Genomic DNA, 13,737 nt, shown 5'->3' with positions numbered 1-13,737 from the left:
TTTCTACTGTTTGGGCATTGTAGAACCTCAGGAAACATGACAGGTGCTCAGAAAGTCAGAGCTGCTTCAAAAAGCGGAAATTCTCATTTTTGTACCATAGTTTGTAAACGCTTTAACTTTTACCCAAACCATTTTTTTTTTATCAAAGACATGTAGAACAATAAATTTAGCGAAAAATTTATATATGGATGTCGTTTTTTTTGCAAAATTTTACAGCTGAAAGTGAAAAATGACTTTTTTGCAAAAAAATCGTTAAATTTCGATTAATAACAAAAAAAGTAAAAATGTCAGCAGCAATGAAATACCACCAAATGAAAGCTCCATTAGTGAGAAGAAAAGGAGGTAAAATTCATTTGGGTGGTAAGTTGCATGACCGAGCAATAAACGGTGAAAGTAGTGTAGTGCCGAAGTGTAAAAAGTGCTCTGGTCATGAAGGGGGTTTTAGCTAGCGGGGCTGAAGTGGTTAATAAAAAGGATAAAGAAAAGGCCACATTAATCTTGGAAAATCCCTTTAAAACCACAACTTTTGGTCGACTAAGTTATGGCAAAATCGCAGCATTACTTTCACAAAATAAGTTTCCTTATGGATAACTTCAGCACAATTTTTTTTTAAATTAAATAAAAATTTACACTGCGGTTACTTTGCTGCGCTGCTGCTATTTTACCACAATTTAGCTCTAAATGTGCGATATATAAGTTTCCACATCAATTGAGACACGAGACTGAGAATAATAGCAATACCTCAACTTTATTCAGTTCTATGTCCAGTAACACAAAAAGTAGACAATATATTGGATAAAAAGGAAGCAAAAGTAAATACATATAAGAAAAAAAATATATATATAATAATAATAGTTCACACGTCCTCTGGCCAACAACCACTTCCAGAAAAAACTGGGTAAAACAAGGAAAAGGTGAGGATACATGCACACCGCTATGTGGAACTGGTCCGCCAGCCCTGTACTGTACCATGCAAGACAGTTATTGCTGCTAAACACCTAACTCGTCGTATGGCTTTGTCTGCGGCGACAGCTACATACTGCGCGAGTGTGCATTACTGCGTCAGAGGTATTTCATAGTGTACGCTACTGCAAGCAAAGTTCGCTTCTTATTGCTTCCTCCATTGGAGTAGATTATAATGACGTGAATACCTGGAGGATACAATCACATATAGTTTTTACACCGCCGACCACCTTGAGGTTTCATATTTACACGGCGAGCCATAGAAGGCTCTCCGCCGGCCCCCACAACACAGTATGCCTCATGCTATATACATCCCTTATCTTAAAAGAAGCATGCGTTCCTGTAAAAATAAATGGAATATTTTTAGAGATATTTGGAATATATAATATTAGGTTCCACTGCAAAGAATGGCAGGGTTATGCTCCTTCGCATGCTGCAGGAACCTAGTCCCTTCTATGAGGTCACGGTAAGGAATCAGACATGCAAGTTGTAGTATAATACATAGCCCTAACCATGCAAGAGTATAAGGGTCTTCCATGACCACCAACCCATTCACATCTATGGGCTGACAGACAGCCTAGCACTGAATGGAGCAGCGGTCATGGATGAGTTCCCCGTTCGGTCGGACCCCCGACAGAAATCAGTGTATGTCTACACATTCACCCCTGCAAGGTCTTTTATTTTACATGTATCCCACCCATGAATGTTGGCTACAATATGGAGACTGGGGCCAAGGAGGGACTCTTGATGACCGTCATACCATGCAGTACATCGAAATGTTTTATCCTTCGGTCCTCTTCTGTATCTGTGCCATTGTAATAGACATGGTGACTTGTGCGACTTCACATATATAAGTATTAGGTCACATATTTGGTATTTCACTGCTTATTTCTACACTATTACACATGGACAGTGCCTAGGAGGTCTGAATCTGCCCCCATCAATAATCCTAGAACTTATCGCAGCGAGGACGTTCTTGAGACTAGCTGTCTGGTAGGTAGAAACTTATTCCTACCTGTTCTGAAGATGTCTCTCCAGCTCATGGATCTTATCAATTACAGAAATAACATCTATTAGAGGCTCTATAGGATTCAGTCTGGCATCACAACTGTGGGCAGAAGTAATGTACAGCCTGTGTCATGTGGAGTATAACCCCCACAGAATTCTTGGCCATCAAACAATCATTAGAATTCCTGGATTATCATGAGATCAGTGGCAGGCTAAGGAGTTGGCAATAGACTAAGATATTCTTTGGCTTTCACACACATATGCTACGTGGGAGAACCACCTCTCCAATGTACAGTAGAAGCATCCAAGAGCCAGTCACCACCTGGGAGGACCACCTCTCCAATGTACAGTAGATGCATCCAAGAGCCAGTCACCACCTGGGAGGACCACCTCTCCAATGTACAGTAGATGCATCCAAGAGCCAGTCACCACCTGGTAGGACCACCTCTCTAATGTACAGTAGATGCATCCAAGAGCCAGTCACTACCTGGGAGGACCACCTCTCCAATGTACAGTAGAAGCATCCAAGAGCCAGTCACCACCTGGGAGGACCACCTCTCCAATGTACAGTAGATGCATCCAAGAGCCAGTCCTCCTAGTCGTAACCTCAGATGATCATCTCTCCAGGGTACAGTATATGCATCCAAGAGCCAGTTCCCCTAGTCAGTACTTGCCAGGACCACCTCTACAGTTCATGCAGCATAATTTGGAGCCTTATGGTTTGAATGATCATCCAAATCTGATTTAGTAATTCAGTCAACCAAGCTAGCGTCTTAATTCAGTCGAACAGCAATAAGGTCTAGGATCAACAGGGAGCCTTCACGTATGCATAGTCTGATGTACATCACATTTCTCATGTTCTTGACTTCTAATAGCCAATAGGTAGTGATAGTAAACAGTATGTTCACCTACCTAATATCACATGCCAAAAATACAACTTAGTGCAACTGCTTAGGACAATCCCAGGTCAATAGAAGGATCGCCTGATAATAAGCTCATCAAAAGCTGCTCCATTGTTGAACTTCTTGGCAATTTAACAAAACTGCTACATTTCCCTACAGCGCCACCGAAGGAGAAAAGAAGCATTACACGAAGCCCACTAAATCGATGAGCCGTCTATGTAAAGCCTGCTTGTGCTTGGCCCGACAAATTATTTCTAGTCATCATCTAACTCTTAAATGAAACCCCTTTCTTTCCATTTCCCCCAAGAAGAAGTTACCCGGGGATCAACACTCTTATTCAGTTAAAAACACAATTATTTTACAAGACAGTATTAAAAAGTGTACCTCTGCCCGCCACATATAGACTCCCCAATTCCACCCGTTCCGTAAACTAGATGGCACATATCATACAAGAAAGAACAACATAGATCTTAGTCTTGATTTCCTGTTGCGTCTCTTCACGTTGGCTGCACCGTATGGTTATGGCAAACAGAACTACCTACAACCGCTACAGTGTGTGGAAGAAAAAGGTGGTCACCCAGACAGGAAGTCTTGGGGTTGCCAGGCAACGGAGCATATAAATGCATGCAGAACACACTAAAAAGGGACCTGCAGTTTTCAAACAATATGAAATTTCAATTGCATGACCAAAATCCTGGACCCAATTATGGAAAGGAGACGCCAGAACATGGCTTGAAGACACACCACCAGGAGCCAAATCTGACCTACTTCTAGTGGAGAGAAACCAATAAGCATGCTATATATGGACTTCTGCGCCTTTAGTTTCAGGTTATACATATATACTTCAGATACATAGACATCAATATATCATGCACTGGCCTTACAGCGGCACTACAATTAGCTACGTATGGAACTATACACATATCAAAAAATGGAAGACATTGGTGATTTTGTTGTTCTCAGACAACATCATTTTGTCCACAAGTAGTAAAATATATAATACATACACTAATATTGCACTTGTCCCATTATTTCATTACAACTTGTTACTAGTACAGGAATGACAAAGCAGAAAAAAAAAATAAGTGTGCAAAATATATAAGAAACATGAAATCTTTCTGGTCGTCGCCAGCCATATTTATACTTGAAGGGCTTTTTGGACAATGATCGGCTGATCAGGGGGCGTCCTTTTTCCGAGACGACCTATGATCAGCCGAGCGGTGGCAAATGTATGACTTCCCTGCAGCACCTCTACAGGATAAATGAAGCATTACACGGTTCCCGTGAAAAAAAAAAAGAAAAAGAATGGGCTGTCTCGGAAACGTTCAGATAGGCTGGTTCCTCCAGAGAGTTGTTCTATGAATTTGTTCTTCAAGACTCCCATACCCTCTCTTCGTTTTCAAAAATGTGTTTTCTAACTCAGACAACCCCTTCAAATTGATGTTTTGGCGTAACAGCTCATATGTTTATGGACCTGGTGCACTACTGAAGACTGTATGAATAGGACAGCCGTCTTCACCAGTTTAAGGGTTGTGAAGAACGTCATTGGCAAGATGAAGAACATTTCCATCGACATTTAAACTAAAGTTCTTGCATCTTTTAGGTTATAAGGTGAATGTAATGGAATTAGCAGGAGGACTGAAGGAGATGGCCAAATTTAAAATAACTAGTCTTACACTTTATTTATATGGTCGCTGTTGTGCAGGGGCATCAGAACAATCCCATCTCTTATCATTATGGCCCAGTATAGAGGACATCCTCTGGTAGAAAACATCAGAATTACCGTATCTCATGGAAAAGAATTCCTTAGTTATACAGGTCGCTAGTCTACAGCAAGTCATATCCCCTCCTTCTCAACTACAGATGGAGAAGTAATTTGAAGAACCAAAATATTTTTTTCATCTCACCCTAAGAAATGTCCTACAAGCTAATCATTAGGACTACTCATTTTCTGAACAGTAAAGGGTCAGACTCCACCAGTCAATGTGTATTCTAAAAAAAAATAAAAAAAAATCCTGGTGGAAAACCTGAGAATTAAGTGAAATCAACATTATTGCATTTATTGCAAACCTACGGACGACATCGCTCGGCGTATGCCTATCGGCCACCAGCTTGGTTTACCTGGCACCAAGTTTGAGGTAAATGACGGACTTGCTTTGCCTCTACGTGTAAAAGTTTTGCATTTTCCTGCAAATTCATTACTATTTGTTAATTGCTACAGAAAGAAATGAAGTGAGAAGGCCGTGAAAGATTAACATTGCCATACAACTGAAGAACCTACGTGACAGTGAGACGCAAGAGATGTCCCATGGTAAAAAATAGACACCCAGTCATTCAACTTTGGTCTTCTATGTTACAGCTCAGGATGCATCCGTCCCATCCACATGGAAAGTGGACCATGTAAACACATCAGATCCATCTGAAGAGTCCGATTATTACCTTAGCTACAGGTCCTCAGCGTGGTCAGATGATCCCAGAGCTGTAGACAAATATATCATTGCTATATAACAATGCATCATTCCATCTCCAGAGTTGAGGTCTATCCAAGGCCTAAGGTACAAGGATTCTGTCCATCAGCAGTCTTGTAAAGCCGTGTGTTACCCATCCGAAGACTCTCGGAGGAATGAAGACCCCTGGCCCAGTTATATAAGCCTACATGGTGGAGACATATCGGGAGCATTCTGCCTTACGATGCCTGAGCAATTAGCTATGTGAAAGCTCTTCATCAAATGGATGTAAAAGGTCACCATGTTGTGTTCCATGATAAGAGGACCCTCAGGATACATCTCCAAAGACTCTGAAGACATTTTACTCTGTTTCATCGCTCATAAGGTGCCACTTTTGCATTTCCAAAGGAATGTCCAGCTTTGTTGTTTGGCTCTTGCCAGGAAAACCTAGAAAGAGAAAAAATAAAATCATAAAGCTAAACGTATTTCGTACTAATGTAAAAAGCCAGCCTTTCCCAAGTGATGGCTTAACCCCTTCCCGCCATCCATGCACGATGGATGTCAGGTCTTTAAAGATGGTGCCTGCTCAGGAGCTGAGTGGAGACACCCTAGCCTGCTGACAGAACTACACTGTTTGCCTCGTGTTGTGATACTGTGTAGAGAGGTCTCCCAAAAGTCACTTTGAGAAATCCATGACTTAGTCTGGAGAAGGTGTCTCTTGGTTGTGCAGAGTGTGGCCTCAAGAGATACACTGACAAGAGTGTACGTGATCAACCACGACCTGGACAACCTTGATGGACCAGATTACAGGAGGACAAGAACCATAGCTTAGATCCATTGATGAAAAGCAGAAGTCATTGTAGGCGAAAAACAGGAGCGGTGGAAGAAGGTTCTCGTCACACATTTGGTTGTGCACATACGTTACTGATTTACTAAGATTATTATTTTTTGAAGGAGGCAATGAAACTACATAAGTAGGTGCCTTCAACTTCATTTTGCAGTCAACATAGACGGATGGGGGTTTGTTTTTAGCGGGTTGTGGAAAGGAATTGCTCCATTGTTTTTAGACTGGAGTTTAACCCTTTGGAGTCGAGGCCTATTTTCATTTTGGATTTTTCCTCCCCACGTTCCAATAACCGTAACACTTTTATTTTTCCTTTCACATAGCTATATGAGGGCTTATTTTTTTGCAGGACACAATGCATTGTTTAATGCCACCATTTAATTTACCATGTCTTGTATTGGGAAACAATTGGCAAAATTGAGAAAAAAAAAATATTCCGCCGTGTTTTTGACATTTCAGCGTTCACTGTGCGCTAACAATGACCTGACGTCCTTATTCTGCGGCTCAATATGAATGCAGGGATACCAAACGTGTATGTTTTTTTTTTTTTTTGCTGCTTTAAAAATTTTTTTAACCTTTGAAGAAAGATTTTCTTTACACGGTCATATTCTGACAGCAATAACTTTTATTTTTCCTCTACAGAGCTGTATGAGGGCTTGTTTTTTGCATAACGAACTGTATTTTTTTTAATGCACGGTCCCCGCAGGTCTTCCCTCCCCTGTACTGTCCCCGCAGGTCACCCCCTCCCCTGTACTGTCCCCGCAGGTCACCCCCTCCCCTGTACGGTCCCCGCAGGTCTTCCCTCCCCTGTACTGTCCCCGCAGGTCACCCCCTCCCCTGTACTGTCCCCGCAGGTCACCCCCTCCCCTGTACTGTCCCCGCAGGTCACCCCCTCCCCTGTACGGTCCCCGCAGGTCACCCCCTCCCCTGTACTGTCCCCGCAGGTCACCCCCTCCCCTGTACTGTCCCCGCAGGTCCCCGCAGGTCACCCCCTCCCCTGTACTGTCCCCGCAGGTCACCCCCTCCCCTGTACTGTCCCCGCAGGTCACCCCCTCCCCTGTACTGTCCCCGCAGGTCTTCCCTCCCCTGTACGGTCCCCGCAGGTCACCCCCTCCCCTGTACTGTCCCCGCTCCTGTACTGTCCCTGTAGGTCCCCCCTCCTGTACTGTCCCTGTAGGTCCCCCCTCCTGTACGGTCCCCGCAGGTCACCCCCTCCCCTGTACGGTCCCCCCTCCTGTACTGTCCCCGCAGGTCACCCCCTCCCCTGTACGGTCCCCGCAGGTCACCCCCTCCCCTGTACTGTCCCCGCAGGTCACCCCCTCCCCTGTACGGTCCCCCCTCCTGTACTGTCCCCGCAGGTCACCCCCTCCCCTGTACGGTCCCCAATTTTTTAACCTTTGAAGAAAGATTTTCTTTACACGGTCATATTCTGACAGCAATAACTTTTATTTTTCCTCTACAGAGCTGTATGAGGGCTTGTTTTTTGCATAACGAACTGTATTTTTTTTAATGCACGGTCCCCGCAGGTCACCCCCTCCCCTGTACTGTCCCCGCAGGTCACCCCCTCCCCTGTACTGTCCCCCCTCCTGTACTGTCCCTGTAGGTCCCCCCTCCTGTACGGTCCCCGCAGGTCACCCCCTCCCCTGTACGGTCCCCCCTCCTGTACTGTCCCCGCAGGTCACCCCCTCCCCTGTACGGTCCCCCTCCTGTACTGTCCCCGCAGGTCACCCCCTCCCCTGTACTGTCCCCACAGGTCACCCCCTCCCCTGTACTGTCCCCGCAGGTCACCCCCTCCCCTGTACCGTCCCCGCAGGCCACCCCCTCCCCTGTACTGTCCCCGCAGGTCTTCCCTCCCCTGTACCGTCCCCGCAGGTCACCCCTCCCCTGTACTGTCCCCGCAGGTCACCCCTCCTGTACTGTCCCCCCTCCTGTACTGTCCCTGTAGGTCCCCCCTCCTGTACGGTCCCCGCAGGTCACCCCTCCCCGTCCGGTCCCCCCTCCGTACTGTCCCCGCAGGTCACCCCCTCCCCTGTACTGTCCCCGCAGGTCACCCCCTCCCCTGTACTGTCCCCGCAGGTCACCCCCTCCCCTGTACTGTCCCCGCAGGTCACCCCCTCCCCTGTACTGTCCCCGCAGGTCACCCCCTCCCCTGTACTGTCCCCGCAGGTCACCCCCTCCCCTGTACTGTCCCCGCAGGTCACCCCCTCCCCTGTACTGTCCCCGCAGGTCACCCCCTCCCCTGTACTGTCCCCGCAGGTCACCCCCTCCCCTGTACTGTCCCCGCAGGTCACCCCCTCCCCTGTACTGTCCCCGCAGGTCTTCCCTCCCCTGTACGGTCCCCGCAGGTCACCCCCTCCCCTGTACTGTCCCCGCTCCTGTACTGTCCCTGTAGGTCCCCCCTCCTGTACTGTCCCTGTAGGTCCCCCCTCCTGTACTGTCCCCGCAGGTCACCCCCTCCCCTGTACTGTCCCCGCAGGTCACCCCCTCCCCTGTACTGTCCCCGCAGGTCACCCCCTCCCCTGTACTGTCCCCGCAGGTCACCCCCTCCCCTGTACTGTCCCCGCAGGTCACCCCCTCCCCTGTACTGTCCCCGCAGGTCTTCCCTCCCCTGTACGGTCCCCGCAGGTCACCCCCTCCCCTGTACTGTCCCCGCTCCTGTACTGTCCCTGTAGGTCCCCCCTCCTGTACTGTCCCTGTAGGTCCCCCCTCCTGTACGGTCCCCGCAGGTCACCCCCTCCCCTGTACGGTCCCCCCTCCTGTACTGTCCCCGCAGGTCACCCCCTCCCCTGTACGGTCCCCGCAGGTCACCCCCTCCCCTGTACTGTCCCCGCAGGTCACCCCCTCCCCTGTACCGTCCCCCCTCCTGTACTGTCCCCGCAGGTCACCCCCTCCCCTGTACGGTCCCCGCAGGTCACCCCCTCCCCTGTACTGTCCCCGCAGGTCATCCCCTCCCCTGTACTGTCCCCGCAGGTCACCCCCTCCCCTGTACTGTCCCAGCTCCTGTAGGTCCCCCTCCTGTACTGTCCCTGTAGGTCCCCCCTCCTGTACTGTCCCCGCAGGTCTTCCCTCCCCTGTACGGTCCCCGCAGGTCACCCCCTCCCCTGTACTGTCCCCGCAGGTCACCCCTCCTGTACTGTCCCCCCTCCTGTACTGTCCCTGTAGGTCCCCCCTCCTGTACGGTCCCCGCAGGTCACCCCCTCCCCTGTACGGTCCCCCCTCCTGTACTGTCCCCGCAGGTCACCCCCTCCCCTGTACGGTCCCCCCTCCTGTACTGTCCCCGCAGGTCACCCCCTCCCCTGTACTGTCCCCACAGGTCACCCCCTCCCCTGTACTGTCCCCGCAGGTCACCCCCTCCCCTGTACCGTCCCCGCAGGCCACCCCCTCCCCTGTACTGTCCCCGCAGGTCACCCCCTCCCCTGTACCGTCCCCGCAGGCCACCCCCTCCCCTGTACTGTCCCCGCAGGTCTTCCCTCCCCTGTACCGTCCCCGCAGGTCACCCCCTCCCCTGTACCGTCCCCGCAGGTCCCCCCTCCTGTACTGTCCCTGTAGGTCCCCGCAGCACACCCGTAGTCCGCACACTTACCTGGAGCCGCCTGTGAGGGTAATTGACGGGGATAACTGCCGCAGTCTTCTGCCGGTTATAACCCCGGCCTCTCCGGTTCTGCTCCATAGGCTGCTGTTCACTCCCGGGACGGAGCCGCGTCCTCCTCACCCCGCTGTGCACACATCAGGGAGGCTGCGGTAACTGCGCTCACCCCGCGCTGTAAGTCCGAGCAGCCATGTTCCCTGTGACATTGCGGTACCTGCCCAGCGGGAGGGGGCTACACACCGCCCGCCGCCATGTACGCTGTCAGGTCCTCTTCCTGGGCTGCCCTCCCCGGGGAGACGGCTGCGGCCGGTCACTCATCTCCCCGGCTGCGGCTCCCCCCTCCCCGCGCCAAAGTCACATTGTATGCGGCATCGTATCCAGCGGAAGTGTGCGGCGCGTCATCAGGTCACTGCGGAAATCAGCGGGCGGTGCGGCGTCTGGAGGAGAAGACCTCACCCCGGGGTCTACACTGCCCCCCCGGCCCCCGCCTCCCCCCGGGGTCTACTACACTGTACACTGCCCCCCCTGCCTCACCCGGGGTCTACTACACTGTACACTGCCCCCCCTGCCTCACCCCGGGGTCTACACTGCCCCCAACCCGTGCTTCATAGCGGGGTCTACACTGCCCCCCACCCAGCCCCTGCCTCACCCGGGGTCTACACTGCCCCCCCCAGCCCCTGCCTCACCCGGGGTCTACTACACTGTACACTGCCCCCCCCCCCCCCCCCCCCGGGGTCTACTACACTGTACACTGCCCCCCCTGCCTCACCCGGGGTCTACTACACTGTACACTGCCCCCCCTGCCTCACCCCGGGGTCTACACTGCCCCCCAGCCCCTGCTTCACTGCAGGGTCTACACTGCCCTCCAGCCTGTGCTTCATAGCGGGGTCTACACTGCCCTCCAGCCCACGCTTCATAGCGGGGTCTACACTGCCCTCCAGCCCACGCTTCATAGCGGTGTCTACACTGCCCTCCAGCCCACGCTTCATACTGGGGTCTACACTGCCCTCCAGCCTGTGCTTCATAGCGGGGTCTACACTGCCCTCCAGCCCACGCTTCATAGTGGGGTCTACACTGCCCTCCAGCCTGTGCTTCATAGCGGGGTCTACACTGCCCTCCAGCCCGTGCTTCATAGCGGGGTCTACACTGCCCTCCAGCCCGTGCTTCATAGCGGGGTCTACACTGCCCTCCAGCCCACGCTTCATAGTGGGGTCTACACTGCCCTCCAGCCTGTGCTTCATAGCGGGGTCTACACTGCCCTCCAGCCCACGCTTCATAGCGGGGTCTACACTGCCCTCCAGCCTGTGCTTCATAGCGGGGTCTACACTGCGCTCCAGCCTGTGCTTCATAGCGGGGTCTACACTGCCCTCCAGCCTGTGCTTCATAGCGGGGTCTACACTGCCCTCCAGCCTGTGCTTCATAGCGGGGTCTACACTGCCCTCCAGCCCACGCTTCATAGGGGGGTCTACACTGCCCTCCAGCCCACGCTTCATACTGGGGTCTACACTGCCCTCCAGCCTGTGCTTCATAGCGGGGTCTACACTGCCCTCCAGCCCACGCTTCATAGCGGGGTCTACACTGCCCTCCAGCCCACGCTTCATAGCGGTGTCTACACTGCCCTCCAGCCCACGCTTCATACTGGGGTCTACACTGCCCTCCAGCCCACGCTTCATAGCGGGGTCTACACTGCCCTCCAGCCCACGCTTCATAGCGGTGTCTACACTGCCCTCCAGCCCACGCTTCATACTGGGGTCTACACTGCCCTCCAGCCTGTGCTTCATAGCGGGGTCTACACTGCCCTCCAGCCCACGCTTCATAGTGGGGTCTACACTGCCCTCCAGCCCACGCTTCATAGTGGGGTCTACACTGCCCTCCAGCCTGTGCTTCATAGTGGGGTCTACACTGCCCTCCAGCCCACGCTTCATAGCGGGGTCTACACTGCCCTCCAGCCTGTGCTTCATAGCGGTGTCTACACTGCCCTCCAGCCCACGCTTCATACTGGGGTCTACACTGCCCTCCAGCCTGTGCTTCATAGCGGGGTCTACACTGCCCTCCAGCCCGTGCTTCATAGCGGGGTCTACACTGCCCTCCAGCCCACGCTTCATAGTGGGGTCTACACTGCCCTCCAGCCTGTGCTTCATAGCGGGGTCTACACTGCCCTCCAGCCCACGCTTCATAGCGGGGTCTACACTGCCCTCCAGCCCACGCTTCATAGCGGGGTCTACACTGCCCTCCAGCCCACGCTTCATAGCGGGGTCTACACTGCCCTCCAGCCCACGCTTCATAGCGGGGTCTACACTGCGCTCCAGCCCACGCTTCATAGCGGGGTCTACACTGCGCTCCAGCCTGTGCTTCATAGCGGGGTCTACACTGCCCTCCAGCCTGTGCTTCATAGCGGGGTCTACACTGCCCTCCAGCCCCCGCTTCATAGTGGGGTCTACACTGCCCTCCAGCCTGTGCTTCATAGCAGGGTCTACACTGCCCTCCAGCCCGTGCTTCATAGCGGGGTCTACACTGCCCTCCAGCCCACGCTTCATAGTGGGGTCTACACTGCCCTCCAGCCCACGCTTCATAGTGGGGTCTACACTGCCCTCCAGCCTGTGCTTCATAGCGGGGTCTACACTGCCCTCCAGCCTGTGCTTCATAGCGGGGTCTACACTGCCCTCCAGCCTGTGCTTAGGATCCATTCACACATCCGCAACTTTGCAGGTGTGGACCCATTCATTTTCCACATTTGTGGATCCGCACAAAAATAGAACACGTCAGACTCCTGTCCTCAATTGCGGACAAGAAAAGGCAATGTGGGTCAGCAATGTGCAGATCCGCAAAACACATACGGACGTGTGAATGGACCCTTACCGGGGTCTACACTGTCCTCCAGCCTATTCTACATACCGGGGTCTCCACCATCCTACAGCCCACACTTCCTACCGGGGTCTCCACTGCCCTCCAGTTGGGCTTCTTACCGGGGTCTTCAGACCATGCTTTGTGCCAAGTTCCCTCATTCACTGTGGGTCCCCTGTTCTAGAGACAGATGCAGGTCTGAGAGGTGCGACCTGCACCTACAAGACATTGGTGGCATATTCTAGTGATGTGGACCAACCCCTTTAACCTGTTGTGGTGTCAACAACTTGCATATTATGGGTCACACCAAATTCAAACCATAATTTGAGACTTGGAGCTCCTTGTCACTTTTTAGAAGGGCCATGAAAAGGGGGGCAGGACTTAGCGGTAGGGACGGGGCTTTATGCAGTCCACTATAACTTACCTCAGGAACTTACTCCTGCACAGAGAGGTCAAGACTGGTGTATGGGAACCTTAGTCTTTATAAACTTTCCCCAATCTGTCCACTCAGACCCTGCAGCCCACTTTCAGATCCAGTAGGGCAGATGGCTGTCCAAGAATGATGTGCCACCTTCCAGACATGTCCAAATTACTAATACCCCTTTGGTCACCCTCTTCTGTACCAATCTCTGTTCAGTTATATCCTTACTCACAGGCCCCCATGGGTACACAGTATGTGCCATCTGACAAGTGCAGGGATCATCAATCTTCGGCACTCCAGCTGCTGTGAAACTACAACCCTCAGCATGCACACCATAGAAGTCAAAGAAAGATTCTGAGTTGTACTCAGGTTCTTGCATCTATGCCTCCCAATACATCCCATGAGGTTCTCTCTGGCGCCCTGCTGTGGCACAACCCCCTCATTGCAGTACCTTGCACAGTGACATCATACATGTGCGGTTGTAGTGCAGCTCAGCCAATGACGTTTTCAGAGGTCAGACCCCAAAGATCATACACTGAATACCTCCTGGGGCCATTAAAGTAACAACACAGAAACATCAAGTATTTCAGAAATACTTTATGCTTTTCCGTCAAAAAATCTGATTGTCACTCAAAGGTCTTGTACATGGTCCAATGATCAGGAGAACATTTCTTCATCTATTCACTGCCGTGTGTAAGCATCCTGGTGGGGATGTAACT

General features: G+C 51.7%; 1 long non-coding RNA gene across 1 annotated transcript; it reads right to left on the bottom strand.

Moving 5' to 3' along the window:
• Positions 1–729: 729 nt before the first annotated feature.
• On the bottom strand, positions 730–10,130 carry LOC122921726. The gene is made up of 2 exons (XR_006387061.1): positions 9,748–10,130; positions 730–5,767 (listed from the first exon to the last, which is right to left on the bottom strand). It is a non-coding gene; the product is annotated as an uncharacterized LOC122921726 (long non-coding RNA).
• Positions 10,131–13,737: the final 3,607 nt, after the last annotated feature.

The sequence above is a fragment of the Bufo gargarizans genome, chromosome 11, assembly GCF_014858855.1.
Source record: "Bufo gargarizans isolate SCDJY-AF-19 chromosome 11, ASM1485885v1, whole genome shotgun sequence".
NCBI classification, from domain to species: domain Eukaryota; kingdom Metazoa; phylum Chordata; class Amphibia; order Anura; family Bufonidae; genus Bufo; species Bufo gargarizans.
This window is presented reverse-complemented; position numbering and strand designations above follow the sequence as displayed.